Source organism: Prionailurus bengalensis, chromosome C1 (assembly GCF_016509475.1).
Source record: "Prionailurus bengalensis isolate Pbe53 chromosome C1, Fcat_Pben_1.1_paternal_pri, whole genome shotgun sequence".
NCBI classification, from domain to species: Eukaryota; Metazoa; Chordata; class Mammalia; order Carnivora; family Felidae; genus Prionailurus; species Prionailurus bengalensis.
In genome coordinates, this window is record NC_057345.1 from 71,576,755 (window position 1) to 71,601,112 (window position 24,358).

Consider the following 24,358-nt stretch of genomic DNA (forward strand, 5'->3'; position numbering starts at 1 on the left):
AAGAATTAACAGATGAGAGCTGTAAATATTATTGGCTAACTGGCTGTAGCTTAATTTCTACTTAAGAACTTTTTTTTTTGAGATGGGGATGGGGGGAAGAGGAGCAGAGGGAGAGGGGGGAGAGAGAGGGAGAGGGGGGAGAGAGAGGGGGAGGGGGGAGAGAGGGGGAGGGGGAGAGAGGGGGAGGGGGAGAGAGGGGGAGGGGGAGAGAGGGGGAGGGGGAAGAGAGAGGGGGAGGGGGGAGAGAGAGGGGGAGGGGGGAGAGAGAGGGGGAGGGGGGAGAGAGAGGGGGAGGGGGGAGAGAGAGGGGGAGGGGGGAGAGAGAGGGGGAGGGGGGAGAGAGGAGGAGGGGAGAGAGAGGGGGAGGAGGGAGAGAGGAGGAGAGGGGAGGGGGAGGGAGGGAGGGAGGGAGGGAGGGGGAGAGAGAGAGAGAGAGAGAGAGAGAGAGAGAGAGAGAGAGAGAGAATATCTTAAGCAGGTTCCACACCCAGCAAGAAGCCCAACTAGGGGTTTAAGCTCACAACCCTGAGATCAGGACCAGAGCTGAAAACAAGAGCCAGAAGCTTAACCAACTGAGCCACCCGGGTGTCCCAAGAACTTATTTTTCATTTAAAACACAATTTGTGGGTCTTCTCTCATCTCGGAATCCTACAGTGCTAGGGCCTTTGTTTTTTAACAGCCCTTAATGACACTTAGTTTCCGTACTGCATTATAATTTTATTTCTCTTACCGAACTACAAGTTGCTTGAAATGGAGCTATATATTTATCTTTGTATCCCTATTCCCCCAATCTTGAAAGTAAAACATCCTTGATAAAAATTGGTTCTATGAATAATCACTTTTCTTTCCTACAGTTTCTGGGGGCTTCAAAAACTATTTTTAACTATATTTAACTGTTGAGTAGGGCTGAGGTCTCTTAGATTCTACTTAGATTATCTACATTCAGAACATTTTCAGATCATTCAAATTACTGACTTTGGCAGAAATACCCTTCTAAAAATCTAGTATAATTCTCCTGGATAAAAACCATTTAAAAGCGGGTTGCTTGGGTGGCTCCGTCAGTTAAGCGTCTGACTTCGGCTCAGGTCATGATCTCACAGCTCTTGAGTTCGAGTCCCACATCAGGCTCTGTGCGGACAGCTCAGACCCTGGAGCCTGCTTCGGATTCTGTGTCTCCCTCTCTCTCTGCCCCTCCCCTGCTCACACTCTGTCTCTCTCTCAAAAAATAAATAAACACTAAAAAAAAAATGTATAAAAAACAAAACAAAACCATTTAAAAACTCCCTAGCATCTACTGGTCAAAGGTCATAGCTCTGTTCTCTAACCTTATCACTAACACACCCCACCTGACTCCAACAACCAATCCACTAGTATTTCCCCAACAGTATATTGGGCAGGAAGTGACACCATGCACTTACCAGGTGAACTCCTTCTCTGTCAAAACACAGCCGAAATTTTCCTTTCCAAAGCCTATTCCTAGTTGCACTTTTTCTTTTCTATTTTTGCTCTCTCCCTCCCTACACTGTTAATTTCCTACAAAACAAACTCCTCAAGGCAACACTCATCTTTTTTATCCTTAGGTCTGGCAAGCAGCAGCTCAGTGTTTATTAAAGCATAATTCAGTACATCTGCTGGTACTGTGTATACTACTGACCCACTATCAAAAGTAATGATTTTAGGTTGTTTTCCATTAGCAATAGTGAATGGTGCACCTCTCTAGGTCACCTCTGAATTCAAGATTAACATCTACCTTCATTACCAGCTAATCATAATCACCATCACTAAAGACACAAAAAGCCCCTCAAAGTATCAAAACCCTTTGTGTCTTGAGCGCAACAAACCAACAAGGCATATTCACAGCTATCGTAAAATGTATGAAAAGAAACACTACTTAAAAAGCTTTGGACTGGCTCCGATTTAAGGATGTGAAACGAACTAAAATCACACACTTGTGGGGCAATGTCTTTGACCTTTTTATCTGTAGGCACATACTACACATATAAGGATACTTTTGTCTACTTTTATAACGTCCACCTTTTTAAAACCTGCTTTGTCAAAGAGCAGCTAGGTCGGGTTTTAGGAGAACCCATGAGTATATACAATCTTTGTGCCAGTCTTGAGGCTTCTGACAAATCATCTGAACAGTTAACGTTTTAGTTCTCATATATATGCCACCTCGGCATGCCTGGAACAGAACGTACTTTAACAAGTCTTGTCACAAGGCACAATGTGTTATGAAGAGATCTTCACATTTCAGCATAGAATAACAGTCTTTGCAGTTATCTTCAAGCTGCTTCACCCATGTTACTTAATCCTAGGGCTTTATTATCTTCATTGCACAGATGGGGAAAGAGGAGGGAAGGAAGGGATAAAACGACTTGGCTGAAGAGGCCCCGCAAAGTCACTAAATGAGCCTTCATTTTATGAAAAGAGCTGCTAATCCTCTTTCAAAGAACCATTTTGTTTGAGGAACTTTCACTGACAGCAAACAGAACAGTGGGTCAAATTGGTCATTAGCTTTTTTACTTGTTTAGTTTGAATAACATAAGATTCCTAGGCCTCCGTGTTATGATAGCTATAGGAGAGGAGTTTTGATGGAAGTTCTGTCTGAATCCAAGTTCATAAATCTACCTCTAACTTCTTCTAAATTTCAAGATAGCTTGACTTCAAGTTTAACTCTAAAAGCATCTTTGTCACTCTCCAGATCTCTCACTCTTTTCAAGTTTTATTCAATCTCCTAAATGTGTCAAGTCATACCTACCTTTCAGCTCAAGATCAAGCTACCAGAATTTTCTTCTACCTAAAGAGTAAACCAATTCCTCCTGAGCCATGCAATGTTCCAAGGCATCCATCTTTCACCACCAACTCTACAGCCAGACTCTAATCTGTGTTAGGGAAGCCTTAGCAATTTCAAACTCCAGGCCGCTTCCACTCAGTTTAGATCCACTCTTGGAGGAGTGCCTCTTCTAATCCTCTCCCCCATTATGCCCCACCCACGAAAGGGAAATCTCGATTCTCTCAGATTCAACAAGAACTGTATCAGAGTTGCAAGTAATGACAATCTGGCAATCACAACTACGGACCTTGAAATGAGGTAATAATCTAAAGATCGCCACATTACACGTGCTAGGAACAAATTATTTAGCAGATTCCATTTCTTGGGCCCAAGTGGCTTGCAAAACAGGGCGATTAGCATAGGCTCAAAAGCGGGCAGGGAGCTCACAATTCGGCTTACCGTTCTCTACTGTTAAAATTCTACACCAAAATATTTTCACACTTGCCTGCCTTTTAGATGATGTAAGCTCTTCCCCTTGACTTTTAACTAGACCTCCATCGGGGATCTCTTCCCCCGCAGCAGCCACGGGCCGCTCAGTCAGTAACTCATTCTAAGGACTGCCTCTTGCGGCTCGCCCCAACAAATCCCGAAGCCCGCATGCCCCGCAGCCTCCGCTAGCGACACACCGCAGCCCCAAACTGGCCATCCCCTCCTCCCCCACGTCGCTCGTCATCCCACGCCAGGCGCCACCCTCTCTCCATCCGGGAGAGGATTTGGGGCTCCGCGGTCCGCATTCCTCCCGGGGGCGCAGCGCTGCGACCGCTAGCGGGAGCGGACCCGCGCTGGCACCTACCTCCCACCTCCTCCTCCAGCCACGGCCGGGGTCAAAGCTCGCCCGCCACCTCCAACGGCCCCAACGGCCGCACCAAGCCTCTCGCAGAGGAGCGGGGCGCCGAGCCAGGTGCCGGCGCTCACCTCCGCACCCGCCCTCTGGCTCCCAGCCGGCGCCCACCCCAGGCCCCGCCGGCGCCCCCGCCCCTCTCCGGGCGGGCGCGTCACAATCCCCGTTCGCGTGGCGGTGGGGGGAAGAGTTCTCACCGTCACCGCCCCCGAGAGCGGCGGGGGAGGCACGGCTCGCTGTCTTAAGCCGGCTCTCGCAGCCCCGGGGGCCCGCACAGGCGCCGCGGCACGCAGCGCCCCGCGCCGGCGGCCCCGCCTCCGCCTCGGGCTCCCGCCTTCCCCGCCCTTGGCCGGGCTCCGCTCCTCCCCTCGCGGCCACCCCCAGCCTGGGCAGGTTCGCTAGGTTCCCACCCCGCCCCCGCGCCGCCGGCGCCGCAGGCTCAGCCGCCTCCCATTGGCTCCTCCGGTTGCTAGGCGATGAACAACCGCGGCCTGCATTGGCCCCCAGAGTCTCCTCCACCCCCTCCAAAAAAACCTAGAGAAAAAGAAAACCTTATCCCTAGAGCCGGAGAGGGATGCGGGCGCAGCTGCGGCTGCGGCACCTGTTACGCCCTGTGATTCACCCGGGCCCTGCTCCCCGCCCCCTCCTTACGCCCGCGGGGCTGGGGCCCCTGGGCTCCGTGGGGGAAGCGGGTCGTGGCTGCTTCAAGGCACGTGTTCCGAGCCCCAGTGAACCCCAACACCCACCCTAGAAGCAAAAATGAAGCATCCCAAAAGAGCCACGTGCGCTGGCAAAAGTGGAGAAATAAACCAAACAACAGCCGGCACCCAGAATTAGGTCAGGCCCAGGGGAAGGGAGGTTCAAGCGTTGGGAATCATGGATGCAAACAACCCAACCCGGGGAAAGTTACATGTAAAATTAGGGCAAAGAAACGGACCTGGGCAGAAGACAGCGAGAAAACTGACGATGGCACTCGTGAACTAGAAGTTTATGCAGCAATGTTCCACACCCACTCAGCAAAATATGTGCAGAGAAAATGAATGCCTGTGTTGCTCCCGTAGCGGGGGTCAAACCGGCTCCTCCCCTCTTCCATAGCAGCCTAAAATTCTCCAGGGAGGAAGAGGGGCCGGGGAAAGGAAAGAGATCAGATGGTGAAGTCGCAGGCATAGGAGAGGAGTTAGAAAAAACACAAAGATGTGCTTTGATGGATTTTGTTTGTTTTTAGTGGAGCCAATGGATTTACTCGAGAGGAGAGAAACAGGTTTGGTATTTTAAGGAGGCTCCTGAGAGCTCTTGGAAACCTAAATAATTGAGACAAAAACAAATATTAACACTGAAGAACAAGGGAGGGTGTAGTGCTCCCACCTCCCCCGCCCCCAATGTACACGCACAGACCCCCAATCCTGGATGAAAGATCAAGGCGAGAAAGTGAGCACACCATGGTGACAGCTTCAGAGTCCAATGAAATCCTCTTTGCTTTTGGCCTAAGCCATCAGGAGGCTGGCTAGATGTTGTTAAGCATAGGTGAATGACAGCCAAATAGCCTGTTAGGGGCCATCATTGCAAGCTCGCTATTAGCGCAGGGCTGATGGGGAGGAAGAAACCAATTATCACCAAAGATTACTTACCTATCCCCTAACCCAGGCTACCGATACGGGGGCGAGGGGCTTAGTCCTGTTCCCAAGAAGGGTTTTGAAATTTCAACTATCCATCCCTCAAAATCCCACACCCCTCCCCATCCTAAGAAGCAACTTAATATGACAGTTTTTCCTTGAAATACCAAGGCTTCATTTTGGCCATTTCCCCTCACAGTTAAAAAGGTATAAGAGTTGAGCTCAAGGTATAAGAGTTGAGCTCAAGCAATTCAAACAGGTATAAGAGTTGAGCTCAAGCAATTCAAAAAGCAGCCTCTGGCACACCCTGTTGTGACCTAACCACTAACAGACTTGGATTCTAAGAAAAGAAGGCTTGGGTCAGGCTGAGGTCTGGAAATTCAGACGTGCCCCCACCCCCAAGGATGAATCAGGTCAGTCTGAATAAAACAGTGGTCTTCGATTTTTTGGTTTCAGGAAACTCTTTCCATTCCTAAAAATGATAGAGGGGCCCAAAGAGCTGTTGTTTATATAGGTTATATTGACACTTACCGTACTAGAAATTAAAACAGAAATTTAAAATGTTTATTTAAAAAAAGAAAAATTACATCTTAACATAAATAGCACATTTTAATGGAAAATAAGTATATATTCCCCCAATATAGTAAAGAGTGATATTAATTTAAAAGTTTGCAGATATCTTTGATGTCTGGCCTAATGGAAGACAGTTTGATTATTCCATCTGCTGAATTCAATCTGTTGCACTATTTCAGGTCGCCTTCACTACACGCTCATAAAAGAATGGTAGTAAAAAGGGCAAATAACATCGTAGCATTATGATTAAAATTGATTTGACTGCACACTTCCTGAAAGGGTCTTGGGGATTGCCACCTCCTTCCAGGGTTCCTAAGATTACACTTTGAGAACTGGTCTAAACCTGTCTTGATACTCTGTCCCTCTTTGTTAACTGGTTTAGGACCTGAGCATGTGACCTAATTCTGGTGAGTAATAATGTGAAGTAAGAGGGTGTGGGACTTGGAGGAAGAGTTTTATCCCTGAGAACCCATAAGAATTCTTTTCCTTACCTCTTGCCTTGGCCATCCTCCAGTGAGCAAGATGTGTTTGGAGCTGCTGTGGTATATCCCTCAATAGTGAGAGAAAAACAAGAAGAATTCAGGAAAAGCAACCCAGAACCCAGACATCACTGAGTAGGGCTCTGCATACCTGCATACTCCTCACATGCTTATTCACTGATGTATCCCCAGTGCCTAAAACAGTGCCTGGTACTTAGTTGTTGGTGCTCAATATTTATTTGGTGAATAAATAAGCATAACTTCAGATGAGTGGTTTTCGTTTCAAAGTAATCACTTTGGCAGGCTGTATACATGACCTATTCCATTGATGCTGCTGGAAAGGTATCACACCAGTAGGGACTGAATTTATTGAAAAGAATTTTTTTTTTTTTTTGAGAATAAACCTGATTTTTGAGACAATCCAAAAGTTATTCAGAGCCAAATCTGATGAACACATTCTGGAGCCATGCTAAAATGCCAAACCTGTGTTTTCCAACTAAGTTGCTGCATTTGGGTAGATAAAGGTCAAAAAACAAGATGTGTTTGATTTTCTAAGACAGTAAACTGACTCGGAACCTAATTGCAAAGAGGAGTTCTAAAAATGTACACCAATAACAAGTTGCAAATGTATATGTGTTTGTGTTTATGTGTGAATGAACCTCTTCCAAAATGTCTGCAGACTACAGACATTGCCCCTACTACATCAGTTTTTCAAAAATGAAAATCAGATCCTTTCTGTCCCCCACCCCCGATTAAGAACGTTTAATGGCCTCTCGTTGTATTTAGCATGACATGAACTTCCTAACCAATTATACACACACGATCTGGCTCCCATCCCCCTCTTGGTAATCTCACTATGGCACACAAAGTCCCAGCCACAGTGGTGCCCTTTGTGGCACTCTGTCCCTTGAACCTGCCATTCAGTTTTCTTCCCACAAGGGTTTAAACTCTGATTCTTTTCCATCATTCAGACCCCACTTTCAAATATAAAGTAATCTTTCTTTGGGCTTGGTTCTATTTGTTTACTTGTTTCCTTGCTTATGGTCTGTCTCCCCCGCCACTGGAATGGAAGCCTCATGAAGACAGTGATCTTGGTTGTGTTCGCCTTTGCAGCCCCTCCATGCCTGCCCTGGAGGGTTGCTAACCAAACTATTAATAGTGAGATTGGGAGGGAAGGAGGGAGATAGGAGGGAGGGAACATTTGCTTTACATTTTATTAGCTTCTGTTATACATGAATTTTTACAAGTATGTATTATTATAACTTTAAAATATTTTTATTTTACAGAAATAAATAGGTTCTGACTTTAGTATATGTATTAAATTAATAATCTACTCCCTATTTACTCATACACATGCCTTAGAAACCACTGTTTCAAATACCACAGCAAACATTCAGGCCACACAGCTTCTACTAATGTGTATATTCAAATCTGGATAATAATGGACAAACTTATAAAGCCTTTCTGTTGTAATTCATACCATCTGGACTATTTCAATAACAGCAACCATTTCTGGACCTAGAGGAGAATATTTCTTGTCAGAGCCTGTAGGCTGTAACAGATGAGAAGATGGGCTGAGTCACTTCTCCTTAATGGCTACACTTTTATTATTTCTGTGTTCTGGCCAAGACCATCTTTCCAGGGGTGGCAGGGTGGATAAACAAAATCTTACTGGATATTGTGCTAGCGATTCTCTTACCCATGGCCTCATTTTATTTACAAGATCAATTTAAGGCTGTTTGTAACTAACTGCAAAATACTGTAGGACAGGTTCCAAGGCCCAAAGACTTCAGAGTCCTCCTTGTGGGCTCAGTGGTCTGGGAGTCCTCCATAGAGGAGAGAGAACTGTGGCAATCTTCACCCTGCAAGCTTGACAAAAAGCTGAGACCAGCCACCAGCTCTGCTTTCTGACTTCTAAAAGGTGGCCTTATACTTGGCTGGATTTGGCTCCCTTAGCTATCTGACTGAATCTCTACATCATGCCGCATTTCCAAACATGATTCATTCCTGGCAAATCCCTTTGGATTTTGGCCACTTGTAGTCTGGCTTGAAATGAGAGTCCTGTGCCACTTACAAAGTCCTGGCTACATCTGCAGGGAAACAGACTGCTGTGGTGCCCTTTTCCTTTCATCTCCACTCAGGTGAAAATCTCCAGAAAAGAAAACTGTCCCTTCACATTACCTGTCCCACCCTACTCTGACACATACAAACATACAGAACAGCGTACAATTACCTGATGCCTGACAATCTTCCAGGTATTCCATTCTTAGTGCTTTAGATTTTTGTCTAGTCTGCTGAGTGTTTTGCTCTAGTATTTTTTTTAATGTTTTTTAAAATAGTTTATTTACTTGGGGAGTGAGAGCACAAGCAGGGGAGAGGCAGAGAGAGAGGGAGACAGAGAGAATCCCAAGGAGGCTCCACACTGTCAGTGCAGAGCCCAAAGTGGGACTCAATCTCATGAACCGTGAGATCATGATCTGAGCTGAAATCAAGAGTCAGACACTCAACAAACTGAGTCACCCAGGCACCCCTAGTTTTTTTTTTTTTTTTTTTTTTTTTGGTGAAAGGGTTCTCTTTGAGCAAGAATACCTGATGAATTTATTAAGCTCTAACACTTTGGTTTCCAACTCTCCCATTTGTCCCCAAATCAATTTGTTAATTTAAAAATATGCCATGCAAAACTTGATTATGCATAAACCACACAAACAATTATAAGATATTATCAAGAAAGGTGGTAAGATATCAACTGGAGTAGTTCTCAAAACCTTTATTTCTGGGAGAGAAACATACCTCCTTTAGTAAATACAGTGAACACGCGTGTAACACACACACACACACACACAATGGGCAAGCATTTTGAGCATTAATAGGGACTGTCTTGAATTCTGATATAAAACATTTGGATCACATTAACATAAGTCGTTGACACAAACTCATCTTCTTTAGTATCTACTCATACTAAGTATAACGTTTTTTATATTTTTACTGAATATATGTATATATATATATATATATAAAGGAATATTACTTGGTTACAAAAAGAATGAAAGCTTGCAACAACATGGATGGATCTAGACAGCATAGTGTTAAGAGAAATAAGTCAGTCAGAGAAAGACAAATACTGTATGAATTCACTCTTATGTGGAATTTAAGAAATAAAACAAAGAAAAAAGAGATACACCAAAAAGCAGACTCTTAACTATAGAGAACAAACTGATGGTTACCAGAGGGGAGGTGAGTGGGGGGATGGGTAAAATAGGTGAAGGGGATTAAGAGTTCACTTACTATGATAAGCACTGAGTAATGTCTAGAACTGTTGAATTGCTATATTATACACCTGAAACTAATATAGCACTGTATATTAACTGTATTGGAATTTAAAAAATAATAACAAAATAAAAAGATTAAAACTTACCAATCACACATATCTCCTATTGGGTCTCTCCTTCGGCCACCTTGTTTTTACTCGGGCCCTCTACCCCGTCCCCTCCAGTACATATACACACTCATGCACAAAGCTAACCTTGCAAACTGTGGTGACTTCTAAGCCTTTCTCAGAGCAATTTGGCTCATTCTACTCTTCTAAACTTGCAAATTTAAACCCAGAGCACCGATCAGCCAACAAAACACCCTCCAAGGAAGTGGGGGTGGCGGGACTATCAATGACCCCAAATGCTTTTTAGTTATACTGAAACCTATTTAAAAACCACAGAGCACAAAAATCCAGCCTTGACTTGAACAGTTCTGATTTAATTCTGCACCAACGCACCCTTTTATTTCACATAGTCCTAGTCTCCCTCCTCTTATTTGAAATTTTCCCTAATGGTTCAGTGAATATTTATTGAATGATTACCATGGACCACGCATTGAGGGATATAAGGTCCCTGTTCACAACAGGAACTCAGAATCTCCCAGGAACACAGGACAATGACAGTCCTGTAGGGAAGAAGTAGAGTGTATCACAGGCTCTTGAGTCAGACTTTCTGGGCTGAAATACTGCCCAGCCACCTGACTCCATATTGACATTACTGAGCTCCCAAACCAGCCTGAGGCTTCCTTCCCCTGGACATTGAGTTTAGTAAACAATAAATGCTTTGTGGTCTAAGTCACTACTAGTTAGGCTGTGTGTTCCTTGCAGCCCAAAGCATCCTGATAGTATTCTCATAAAGTAATCTGAGGGTATGATATTTCATTTTATTGGTACAAATGTACTCAAGTGTCACAAGTGGAAACAGTCAAGTGAGCAAAAAGTCAGTGAAAAATGAAGTATGGGAATTATTTACAAAGGACTGATTGAGTGGAATAATTAAATAAAGTAGCAAAAATATGGAACTTTCTGTCATTTGAATTATAATATATATCTAGGATATTAACATTTTTCTACATTATATTTTCTTTCTTAATTAGGCCAGAAAAATTATAACATATTGATAAATATAACTTTTCACAAAATTTTTTGTTATTCTGAAAATTTGAGGCCACACTATGGTTTTTTTTTTTCCTAGTACTTGCTTTATGTTACAGATATTTTCCAGGAAAAGCCGTGTGTAAATAATGTATTTAGAAATCAAATTTTATTCTAAAGCTCCTAGTGAAACTAGGTGTTTCAAAGAAAATTATGATAAATCTTTTTGTATGATAAATGACATCTTTGTAGAACAAATAATCTCTTTATCACTTATCCATTCTATAAGATAGTATTTTAAATATGCTGGCTATCCTTAAAAGGGTTTTACCTATCATCATTTTAAACCCAGACTTTTATATAACTATTTTATTTATTTATTTATTTATCTATTTATTTTAAATGTTTATTTATTTTGAGAAAGAGAATGATCAGGGGAGGGGCAGAGAGAGGGAGAGAAAATCCCAGTCAGGCTCCACACTGTCAGTGCAGAGCCCAACGGAGGGCTCAGTCTCACGGACAATGAGATAATGACCTGAGCTGAAACCAAAAGTTGGATCCTTAACCAACTGAGGCACGAAGGCTCCCCTCCGTAACTATTTTAATGAAGAGTTTTCTCTAATATGAATCGGATTACAGAAGGCTGAGGTGTTGAAATGAACAGTTCATATCCTTTTATTCTGCAACTAGCATTTCAATTTCACCTTACTTTTAAATTTCCTTTTGATTTCATTATTTATATTTTGCCAGACAAAGTTTCTTTTCCTGCATTGTTAGCGAGGAAGAAAGCTGGAGGCTTGCCTCCTGATTTTATTTCTTGCTTTATAAACCTCTATCAATGATGTCATCACATAAGTGCTCAAGTTGAAATATAATGGAAGAGAATCTTCTATATGCTGGGTAAACTGCCCATATAAAATTTCAGATTTCAAAAACGTTGATATCGATTAAAGTATGGTATTGCCTTAAAGTAACAGCTTAAGACTGAAAATCATATGTGAATCTGCCTGTCCCTTTAAAGAGAAAAGCAATTGCATTTTGGTTGCTGAGCTCTCTTGGATTTATTTTATCTTAACAGCTGTTCCTGAAGTCGATGTTATTCAAATGAGGGGTTTCAAGCTCTTTGTTATGTTTTGCAACTTATGGTGTATGCTATCAAACATAAAACCCAAATTTAGAATGGAGTGATGGGGGAGGCAATTAGCAATACTAGAGAAATAAAATAATATTGAAAAAAAACCCTCTAATTTTTATTTAACAAAGATACAACTGATGAACATGATCTGCCTGAGGCCCCGGTAACAGTAGCAAGGCAAAATCCCCAAACCTCTAGGACTGAAAGTTGGATGATATATTTAGTAATAAGTATATGTGTAGTGGGGAGGGGTGGCATTCTAGATGGAAATAATGGAAATTTTCTGTGGTTATAGAAGATGAGAAGAGAACATATCAAACACTTTTCAGTCCTGGAAATATATGCTGGAAATAAGCATATTATAAACTTTGCCTAACATAGGCCATTCTTTGATCTTGGAAGAATAACTTTACAACTCACACTCTCTATTTCATTTATTTTTGGTGCACTTGTGTTTCAAAAGGCAGCAGAGTCTGAATGTTAAGACTATGCAAACCCTGAGCAAAAATATATGCTTTGCTCTGTCACATACTTGCTGTGGAAACTTCAGTTTTCGTTTAATTTACAAATTAAAGCAGTTCACTTCAGTCATAGCAAAGTATATATCAAGTTTTTAACTTACTTAGGAGTTATCATCTTTATGCGTATGTAAGATTTAATAATTTCCTAGTATTAATGTTAATGATTTATTGAATGATTATTACTTGTTAAGCATTGTTGTCAGAGCCTTAAATATGAATGTATTTCATCCTCAAAACAACCCTATAAGGTAGATATCATTATTGCCTTTATTTCCAGATTAGGAATTAACCAGGGAGAGGTTAAATAATTTGCCCAGGATCACACAGCAAGTAAATTTCAGAGCTAGGGTTCACAGGGCTCTTTTCTTAACCACCATGTCATTACCAACCTATTTAGGACTGCCTTATCTCTGTGGCTCTCCAATCATTTTTGTTCAAAAGGCTGCTAATTAGTGAAGAGTAGTTTTTTTTATTAAAAAAATTTTTTTTAACGTTTATTTTTGAGAGAGAGAGAATGGGGAGAGCATGAATGGGGGAGGGGCAGAGAGAGAGGGAGACACAGAATCTGAAACAGGCTCCAGGCTCTGAGCTGTCAGCACAGAGCCTGACGCAGGGCTCGAACCCGGGGACTGTGAGATCATGACCTGAGCTGAAGTCAGATGTTTAACCCACTGAGCCACCCAGGCACCCCAGGGGTAAATTTTTAAACTGAGGTAACCACGCTCTGCCTAGAGACACAAAGACTCTCCATGTGGTACAGAACATGGATAGTTTGAAGGGAATCAATTCCACCCCCTCCATTTCCGCACTTTTCTTCAAATGTATCTGCCTGAGAACTGGCTTGTAGTCTCTCTTCCACCCCCTTCCCACAATTAATTGCCATTTTTCCACTTAACAAAAGAAAGTCATTCTCACACACCCCACTTCTTCCTATGGTGCACTAACCCCAGGTTCACAAAACACAGGAAATCTGAAGACCGTGTTAGTGTTGAGAAAGAGGGAATGTGATGAACAGAACTGTTGCCTGATAGAGCATTACAAGTAATTCAAACGATAAATCATCACGTGACTCTTGGCATATAATTGAGAATTCGAAGAACTGAGTAACACTGCTACAGCAAATTCCTCCCATTTCCATCTACTCATTTCTGTGGATAAAGCACTTCAGCGTTTCTAACTATACAGTGTCAAAGGCATTGAATAGAATTGAAGCAGAACCCAATCATACAAGCAGAATATAAATATATTCATCCACAAATCCACAGGATTTGAAATCCCTTTCATTAACACATGCATTTTCTTTTTTTTTTTTTTAATTTTTTTTTTCAACGTTTTTTTAATTTATTTTTGGGACAGAGAGAGACAGAGCATGAACGGGGGAGGGGCAGAGAGAGAGGGAGACACAGAATCGGAAACAGGCTCCAGGCTCCGAGCCATCAGCCCAGAGCCTGATGCGGGGCTCGAACTCACGGACCGCGAGATCGTGACCTGGCTGAAGTCGGATGCTTAACCGACTGCGCCACCCAGGCGCCCCAACACATGCATTTTCAATAAGATCTCATTTTGTAATGTTTCACGGTAGTTATCAATTTGTAATATAGCCACTCTTTGATCAGTTGTGTACTACTAATAATTTTAATGATAACTCCATCCAGAGACATTTTTAACACCTAGAACCTAGAGAGTCACTGGAAGTAAAATGATGTCAATATATAGTTAAAATGTCTGTTATGAAGAATGATGTAATGATCAAGAAAAATTTTTCATGCATGAAAATACACAATAAGATACCATCCTGTGGGGAAAATGGAGTGAAAATATGAATTCAAGAATAAAAAGCAAAAATTTAAATTTTCTAACTGTTCAAGGAGTGCTAGTGTATATACATTGAAATAATAATGTTGGGTAAAAATTACTGTGGGCTTTAAATTCTTTGGGACATCTTTATTTATTTATTTATTTTTTTTTTATGTTTATTTTTTGAAATTTATTGTCAAATTGGTTTCCATACAACACCCAGTGCTCATCCCAAAAGGTGCCCTCCTCAATACCCATCACCCACCCTCCCCTCCCTCCCACCCCCCATCAACCCTCAGCTTGTTCTCAGTTTTTAAGAGTCTCTTATGCTTTGGCTCTCTCCCACTCTAACCTCTTTTTTTTTTTTTTTATTCCCCTCCCCCATGAGTTTCTGTTAAGTTTCTCAGGATCCACATAAGAGTGAAAACATATGGTATCTGGCTTTCCCTGTATGGCTTATTTAACTTAGCATCACACTCTCCAGTTCCATCCATGTTGCTACAAAGGGCCATATTTCATTCTTTCTCATTGCCACGTAGTACTCCATTGTGTATATAAACCACAATTTCTTTATCCATTCATCAGTTGATGGACATTTCGGCTCTTTCCATAATTTGGCTATTGTTGAGAGTGTTGCTATAAACATTGGGGTACAAATGCCCCTATGCATCAGTACTCCTGTATCCCTTGGGTGAATTCCTAGCAGTGCTACTGCTGGGTCACAGGGTAGGTCTATTTTTAATTTTTTGAGGAACCTCCACACTCTTTTCCAGAGCGGCTGTACCAATTTGCATTCCCACCAACAATGCAAGAGGCTTCCCGTTTTTCCACATCCTCGCCAGCATCTATAGTCTCCTGATTTGTTCATTTTGGCCACTCTGACTGGCGTGAGGTGATATCTGAGTGTGGTTTTGATTTGTGTTTCCCTGATGAGGAGCAATGTTGAGCATCTTTTCATGTGCCTGTTGGCCATCTGGATGTCTTCTTTAGAGAAGTGTCTATTCATGTTTTCTACCCATTTCTTCACTGGATTATTTGTTTTTCAGGTGTGGCATTTGGTGAGCTCTTTATAGATTTTGGATACTAGCCCTTTGTCCGATATGTCATTTGCAAATATCTTTCCCCATTCCGTTGGTTGCCTTTTAGTTTTGTTGGTTGTTTCCTTTGCTGTGCAGAAGCTTTTTATCTTCATAAGGTCCCAGTAGTTCATTTTTGCTTTTAATTCCCTTGCCTTTGGGGATGTGTCAAGTAAGAGATTGCTATGGCTGAGGTCAGAGAGGTCTTTTCCTGCTTTTTCCTCTAGGGTTTTGATGGTTTCCTGTCTCACATTCAGGTCCTTTATCCATTTTGAGTTTATTTTTGTGAATGGTGTGAGAAAGTGGTCTAGTTTCAACCTTCTGCATGTTGCTGTTTGGGACACCTTTAAAAACACCTCATAACTTTATGTTAAAATATCATGAATTGCATTATGCTGGAAACCACACCCTTTACAAATTTATGATAAAAAATTATAAGTGGTAACATAAAAATGTCGGAGGGAAGCTGCCTGGGTGGCTCAGTCAGTTAAGTGTCCAGCTCTTGATTTCAGCTCAGGTCATGGGGCAGTTGGTGTGTTCGATCCCTGCATCGGGCTCTACACTGATAGTGCAGAGCCTGCTTGGGATTCTCTCTCTCTCTCTCTGTCTCTCTCTCTCTCTCTCTCACACACACACACACACACACACACACTCAAAATAAATAAACTTTATTCAAATATGTGGGAGGGATACAAGTTTTTCAAAATTCTTTCAGGGAGGTATATGAGCAAAAAGTTTGAAGACCACTGATCTGGAAGCCCGAGAAGATCTCCCTAGGGTAATTAATACCTGGTCCAGGTAGTCATTAACAATACCATTTTACACATAAAAACATGACTGCTATGTAAAATAAAATGCCCTTGGTCACTGCGCTTATGCCCTGGACATTCAGCAAATAAATGTTAACAAATGAGAACTGAATATACCATTTTGAGTTGACACGGGCACTTTTTTCTATGCCCTTCTTTCATCTTTAAGGACACTGTGTATGGCTCTGCCTACCACACTATGTGTTTGAAGAAAACATAACATAAAACACAACTTTTAAGAGCACATTTAAGATAAAGAAATGTACTACAAAATTCTCTTGTGAACTTTCTGTTAATATAAGCCAGGCCTATGAACTACTTGGATTATATGATTTCTTTTTTTTTCTTTTTTTCTTTTTAAATGTTTATTTTTATTTATTTAAAAAAATTTTTTAATGTTTATTTATTTTTGAGAGAGAGAGAGAGAGAGTGCGAGCAGGGGAGGAGCAGAGAGAGAGGAAGACACAGAATCTGAAGCAGGTTCCAGGCTCTGAGCTGCCAGCACAGAGCCCAACATGGGGCACGAATCCACAAACCTCAAGATCATTACCTTAGCCAAAGTCGGAAGCCTAACCAACTGAGCCACCCAGGTGCCCAGGTTACATGATTTCTAAAACCAAATTTAAGACCAAAGTGTCCTTTGGAGATTAAACCGGTAGTTTACTGAAAATCAGAAATATCCTGAAAATCCAGGGCCTCAGGTCAAATTGGATACAGTTCACACCATGTTCACTATCTTAAAGAGAAAATCTTGTAGTTTATTCTAGGGCCAAAATTAGACCCCAGAAAGCTTGGATTCTCATTTTATTCTGCTACCAATCCTTAATAAGTAACTTCTCTAGGCCTCATTTCATCATTTATAAAATGATCAGGATTATTTCCATATCTTTGGTTTCCCTTCTACACAGAAGTTCTACGCACTCATAAATTTAACAAACATTTACTGAGCACCTGCTATGTACCAGAGCTGTGGAAGGTGCCAGAGATTCAAAAGAGAGTAAGACCAAGTCCCTTTCTTCCAGGAGCTTCTAGGTTCTGAGAGTATTAAGACTGCTTAATTGTTTGCAGATAATTACAATACAGAATGATAAACACTGTGCTAGAGGATTATGGAAAGCACAGTGATAGCTCAGTGGAGGAAGTGTGAAGTTAGGGAAGACTTCACAGAGGAGGAAACACTTACATGTATCTTTTTTTTTTTTAATTTTTTTTTTCAATGTTTATTTATTTTTGGGACAGAGAGAGGCAGAGCATGAACGGGGGAGGGGCAGAGAGAGAGGGAGACACAGAATCGGAAACAGGCTCCAGGCCATCAGCCCAGAGCCTGACGTGGGGCTCGAACTCACGGACCGCGAGATCGTGACCTGGCTGAAGTCGGACGCTTAACCGACTGCGCCACCCAGGCGCCCCGTTACATGTATCTTTTATTTGGTCTATTGATGCTTTAACTGTTTGTTTGTTTTTTTAATTTGCATCACTTTTAAAGATGAGGCAATACATTCATATAGTATAAAATCCAAAATGTACAAAAGGGAATGCTAGGAAAGGTTTCTCTTCTACCTTCCCCCCCCCCCCCCCCCACCAGGCTGCCCAGTTTCCCTTCTCAGAACAGCCAGGATTGCCATTTTTTCTTGTACATTCTTTCAAAGATTTGAATTCTCTCTGAAAAGAATGAATATAAGATAATCAAATGAAAATGGGGGACTGAGCATTGCAGACAAAGGGAACAGCCTGAGCCTGTGGGAGAATTGGGGCCCATGAGGCCGCAGGACAGAATGAGGGTCAGCTCCTTGAGGGGCATCCCCATGATAAGAAGTTTGGATCTTATCTTGTAGCATTTAGAAGAGCCCTCAGTGGATTTAGAGCAGAGAAGGTACCTGATCAAATGGATGACTTAGAGGGGATCCTGGGTGGCTCGGTCAGTTAAGTGTCTGACTCTTGGTTTGGGCTCAGGTCATGATCTCACTGTTGGTAAGATCGAGCTGCCAGTGCAGAGCCTTCTTGGGATTCTCTCTCTCCCTCTCTCTCTGCCCACCCCCCACAATAAATAAACAAACTTAAAAAAAATAAATGAATGACTTAGAAATAAATGAGTGACTTCTGGCAGAAATATGGAGAATGAATTAGAGAGAAGCAAGATCAGTGAGAGCAACCCATTAGGGGGCAACTGTAATAACCCAGGGAAGGAGTAGTGAAGACCTAAGTCAGTACAGAATCAGTGGGGATTGGAAGAGGGCCAACTTGAGCTATTAAGGAAAAAGGATGAACAGCATTATAGAATCAACTGGATTCCAATGAATTGAATTCTTATTCCCTCCTCATCTAAGAATTGGCTGAGTCAAGTTCCAAGAATAATTAGAATTAATTATCCCCTCCCTTTAAGCTGCCACCAGGGCACCCCGTCTTGTCTAGATGTTTATCTCAGTGAACTCAAGATGCCTAAGCTTCCCAGGTCAAATTCATCACTCAAATTCGAATCCCCATATGGCTCTGTCATCAGAAAGTCCCCTATACCCACATTCTTCTCTGACCAGTCTCTTCACCTTCTGGCTCTGGGGGAAACCTGGCTTTTCTCTGAGGACACTGAATTCCCTGCAGCACTCATGAGTGGCAGCCATTTTCTCTCACACTCCATGTACCACCAGGCCAGAAGGTGGTCCAGGCAGACTTCTTGCTTCTCCCTGCCACTTCCAAACCATTGTCCCTTTCTTGCTCTCCCCCATCAACTGCTTTGAAACTGATGCCATCAGACTGCACCTCTCTTCTGACCCCCTTGCTCTGTGGCCCTCTCCTGTCCTCCAGATCACTCCCACACAGTTCTTGGAGATTTCAATAGCGGGTTCACTATCTTTCTCTCTGCCATTCTCCTACAGTGAATGGTCTATCCAATCTCATGGCCTCTTCCTTCCCCAATCTCTTTATTTGCAGTGATCTTTTCTTCTGCCACATCACTTCAGCCACCAAGCCAGTTATCCTTACACCTTGTCATTTATAACTGTCCCCCTCAGTCATCTCAGTTTCAAGCATATTACTTCTATACTTCAGTGCATGCCTCTTCACACCTCAGCTCAAAAAATTCTTCTCCTCCACTAGGCACTTTGTTCATTTGACCCTACTGCTCTTTCACTCTGTTTATCTCCATTCCCCAGACCTTCTTTTCCTCCTTACCTAGCTTAGAGTCCACGGTCTTGCACTATAATTAATTCTTTAAATATATGCTCACCTCTCTTGGCCCATTATTGTTTCCATTATATTGTCCTGAAAAGATATTTGTCTGCATTCCTTGTCTCCTTCTCTCACCTCTTCCTCCTTTGGTACCTTTGACCTCATTCTATCCTACTGCAGACAAAATTTCTCCATCAAGCAGGGAACATGGATGCACGTAGCTCTTGGGTGACATCTGATTGCTTGTCACCAAAGAGAGATGAGAATGGTATCTACTCCAGAAAGTGCTGGGAAGAGGTTTTGATTGTTTCAGCTTAGATGATGTGCCCACCTTGGACCAATTACTGTGTTCTAAGGAATGTGGTCAACTAGCCTAGCCTGGATCGCCTACTAAAATCCTCAGCAAGGCAGCATTACCACAATCAGCAGTCCCACCAGATCCACGTGGAGTAGAGGAGGAGCAGTGAAAAAGCTGGCGCTTTTACTAAAGAAAAAGAGATGAAGGATAAGTGAAAACAACGGATACCTATAATATAGTTCTTCAGGTGGTATTGGAACCTGGAAAAGTGGGTGGCAGGCAAATCATAGAAGACATGATTGCAGCATATTTAGATTACAAATGTATTCCATAACCAAAGTAGAGCCTGTGAAATAAATTTCAAAGCCTCATCCAATAAGATATAAATAATGAAAAAGAAAATATTAAGAAATAATATTAAGCAAGGGCCCTATAAAGTAAAATTTAGAAAATGATAAGAGGGATTTAATTTATATGTTGCAAATCAGCAGCACATGAAATGCATATCCAAATCAGAGCAATACCCAGAAAAAAGCACTTCAAAAATATACAATTAATAGCCTTCACTTTTCATTTGCATGAGAAATAACACTTTAAATTTAACTCACTTTCTGCAAAACTAGGGTAGGCAACCAAAAACATGAATACATTCTGAAATATTCAAACGAATATAGTCTTAAGGAACAAAAATAAGCAAGGGTGTCTGGCTGGTTCAGTCAGTAGAGCGTGCAACTCTTGATCTTGGGGTTGTGAGTTGGAGACCCATGTTGGGTGTAGAGATTACTTTAAAAAAAAGAAGAAACAAACAAAAATAAGCATTTGGAGTTTTATTTGTACAGAAAGTCTTGCTATATGGTTTGTTTAGTATAAGAGTATTTTTTTTTAAACGAAACATCCTCTTTTTTAAACTATACAAAACAAACAAAATAAAACAGGAAAACCCATAAACCCTGCTGGAGGTTTTGAGATGCTAAAGTTCTCAGAACTGCTGTTTGCAATTATAAGAGATGATGAACTATTTATAATCCCAGCATTTTCAGAATTCAGCATATTTAAATGTTGCTACCTGATTTACAAGCCAAGGGATTTAAGCTAGAACTGCAAGCAATATGGATAGAATAGTCAAACCCAGACCAGATGGCTCTTTAATGCTTTTTAAGTAGGTTGGTGGTAGCATGGTGTTATCTGAGGACCCAAAAAAAGCACTTCAAAAATATCTCCCTTATTCAAGTCTTGGTGGCTGAAACTCCACCTTTAGCAATTGGGGAAGGTAGAGGACATATGTTGCTTTTGCCTGCCCAGCATTGATTTCTTTTTCTGGTAACAACATCCTGTTTTTCTTAGGAAAGCACTTCTCCTTAGGTCTCCTTGAAGCAGTTAAGGGGCATTGATTCTGACCCTAAATTTGGAGGTGAGCATGAGACCTGATCTTGACTAAGCAGAGTACCCCACCCTCTGGCCATAGCAGTTGGTTAAGGGACAGGTAGAGAACCCAATGATATCCATTCACGGGATTTCGTATGGAAGGACAGAGAAAGAGAAAGTACTCTTTCCCCTGGGAAGCTAGCAGTGGAGAGTGCTATATGCCTGGGGCCATTCCCCCTTCTTTTCTGCACTCCCCCCCCCAACCCCCCACCTCTCACTTAGGTCAACCACTATGGTGCTGAGATTGGGGAATGCCTGTGTAGACTCCTGCCCAGACCTTCAGGGCCAAGCAACACTTCCACTTGTTAACATTTTCTAGCTTTTGGAGATACCCTAGGACAATTCATTGGCATCTATAAACCACCGACTCCCATATTTCCCAGGCAAATGCCAGAAGACATGTTCTAGAAGAGCCATGTTACCCTATGTAAACGCATGATATTAATATTTCTGTTAATACTCTCACAAGGGAGTTTGGAAAAAAGAGAAATCTCTATTTGTAAGGAATCACTTGATTTTTTTTTTTATTTGGCCTCTTGGAAAGAAACTAAATGGACATTCAAGTTTTCTAATTATAAATGTAAAATATAAATACTGAATTTGCTCTGTATACAGTAAAGATGACCTATGTACCGTAAAGATCTTAGAGTGTCATAGTCAACGAGGACCTCTAAAATGAATCCTAGTCCTTTTCCCTTCTTGGAAGTCTTCCATGGTGACTAACAAAATGCCAACCATGAAGACAAAGGCATGGTGAGATTTTTTTTTTTCTGAATGTGTTTCACTTCTCCCTCATTTCCAAATTTGGCAAGTTTCAAGAAGAAATCATCTACAGTGAGAGGAGGTGGCTTAAAAATAGTTCCATCTTATAAATATTTAGAAGTGAACTGACCTGAGTTTATGTACATGCTCCATTACTTCTGTTGCTAACCCTCCTCCAAAATCACTTACTGTCTGCCTCTAGTAGGACAGAGGGACACTGTGTGACAATGTCCTAGACATCAGGGATATAGCAACAAATAAAGCCAGATAAAGACACTTCTCTCATGGGGCTTATATCTGCTGTTGGGTGAGACAAAATGAAAACAAATTAGTTAAGACAATAACACCAAGTATGTGACAGAGAGTGCCATGTAGGCAGGATGCCTTAGGTGGGGTGGTCATTCTAAAATCTTAGGGCAGAGGACTCCAGGCAGAGGGAACAAATGCAAAAGCCCTAAAGCCAGAACAAGCTTGATGTGTATGTATGTATTAGTATATAAAGTATGTATTAGTTTCCTATTGCTGCTATAACAAATTACCAGAATCTTAGTGACTTAAAACAACAAACATTTATTATCTTACAGTTGTGGAGGTCAGAAATCCAACATGGGTTCAGGGGGCTGAAAGCAAAGTATCAGAAGGGCCATACTTCCTCCATAGGGTTTAGTGAGAACCTGTTTCCTTGCCTTTTCTAGCTTCTAGAGGTTGCCAGCATTTCTTAGCTTGTGACTCCCTCTTCTACGTTCAAAGCCAGCAGCCTAGCATCTTCAAATCCCTCCATGACCTCTCCCTGTCTCCCACCCCATCCCTGCCACCTTCTTTTCCTCATAAGGACCCTTGTGACTACATTGGGCCCACTCAGATAATCCAGGGTAAGCCAAAAGGCCATTCTCCACCTCAAGTTCATTAACTTAATCAAACCTGTAAAGTCCCTTTTGCCATGTAACAATTTCACAGGCTCCAGGATTTAGAATATAGACATCTTTGGGGGGCCATTATTCTAAATACCAGAGAGTATAGAGGAGGAAAGTGGTTGAGAGTTTGAACTCTGGATGGCTAAGCGGGATGGGAAGCCATCAGGGCAGGAACCTGATCTGGTTAAAGTTTTAACAAGATTATTGTTGAGTGTTGTGTGGAAAATGGAAGTAGTGATGCCAAAGTGGAAACCAGAAGACCAATTAAAAGGCTATCACAAAAGGGGCGCCTGGGTGGCTCAGTTGGTTAAGCATCCAACTCTTGATTTTAGCTCAGGTCATAATCTCACAGTTGGTGAGTTTGAGCCCCACATTGGGCTCTGTGCTGACCGCATGGAGCCTGCTTGGGATTCTCTGTCTCCCTCTCTTTGCCCCTCCCTCCCCCACTTCAAAATAAATAAATAAATAAGCATTAAAAAAAAAGAGGCTATTTCAATGGTACAGGAAAGAGATGATGGGGTGTTTAGACTTTGGGAGAGCTACTTAGCTTCTCTGTGGCTTAGAAGCCTACCATAAAATATAGGTAATATTGCAGAGCTGTCCTGGGTTAGCAACAATTCCTGTAAGAGATTAAGTGCAGTACCTACTTCCAAATAGTGCTCAAGAAATGGTAGCTATTATTTACATTTGCTTTAAGCTTTAAGTTTTAATTAAAAAAAAAAAAAATAGAGGAGAGCCTGTGTGGCTCAGTTGGTTAAGCATCCAACTTTGGCTCAGGTCCTGATTTCACAGTTTGTGAGTTTGAGCCCCATATCGGGCTCTGTGCTCACAGCACAGCTTCACAGCACAGCCTCTGTCCCCCTCTCTCTCAACTAGACGAAATCTTAAGGATTAAGGAAGTGAGGCCCAGTGAGGAGAAACGACTTGGCCAAGCATACCTTGCTAAGTCAACAGATTGATAATAAGCTGTATGTCAAGAGAAAGTAAGGACAGAAGCCACTTTCTGTCATCTTTACAGAAACCAGGAAAGGCAGCTCACAGCTCACTGGGAAGCAATGGGAAGGGCACAGGGCAGAGCCCCAGGAAGCAAAGGCCTTGGCTTTGTAGTGTAGGGACATGCAGATGGTATCCAAAGACCTACTTTCAAATGCTGCCACTTACTGACTTTGATTTTGAGCAGGTCATTTACTCTCCCTTTACCTCATTTACTTTTCTTAAAAGTGGGCACAGTATCACACTCCACAAGGTGGTCATGAAGTTCAAATAAGAAAATGTAAGACAGAGCATTTTGTAAACCACCACACCTGTGAAGTTAAGAATTCTTCCCCTCCTCCCAAGCAGCATCCTTTCCATTCCGCTCCAATCTTTAAAGGCATTTTCACAATGGTTTTAGATGGACTAACAACCTTCTGATAGCCCTCCTAGCTGGTGGATCCAGCAATGTTTACCAGTTTCTGCTTCTGAGTGCACCAACATTTTCCTTCAAAAGTTAGCATTCAATCACAAAATGTGCTTTCTCCAGGCACATGGTTCTGGGTCTTCATTTCTCTAAGCTTTTTTCTGCTTGCAAATTCGCTTGTTATAAACCAGAACTCAGATGCAATAAAAATAACTGTACTCTCCAAAAAGATAACATAGATTTGAAGCTATATGCAACTGGGGATTATTTATAACAAAGCCAGTTTAAGGACGTATTTAGCCAACTAGCA

General features: G+C 42.0%; 1 protein-coding gene across 9 annotated transcripts in view; it reads right to left on the reverse strand.

The window, feature by feature from the left end:
- LOC122480708 (SSX family member 2 interacting protein) overlaps positions 1 to 4,040 on the reverse strand; it is a 42,985-nt gene extending 38,945 nt beyond the window's left edge. For 2 of the 9 annotated variants that reach the window (XM_043575452.1, XM_043575449.1), the window contains exon 1: positions 3,875 to 3,997. The gene's annotated coding sequence lies outside the window, so the exon portion shown is untranslated. The other 7 variants (XM_043575451.1, XM_043575446.1, XM_043575448.1 and 4 more) reach the window with 7 other exon arrangements.
- Between the last annotated feature and the right edge of the window lie 20,318 nt (positions 4,041 to 24,358).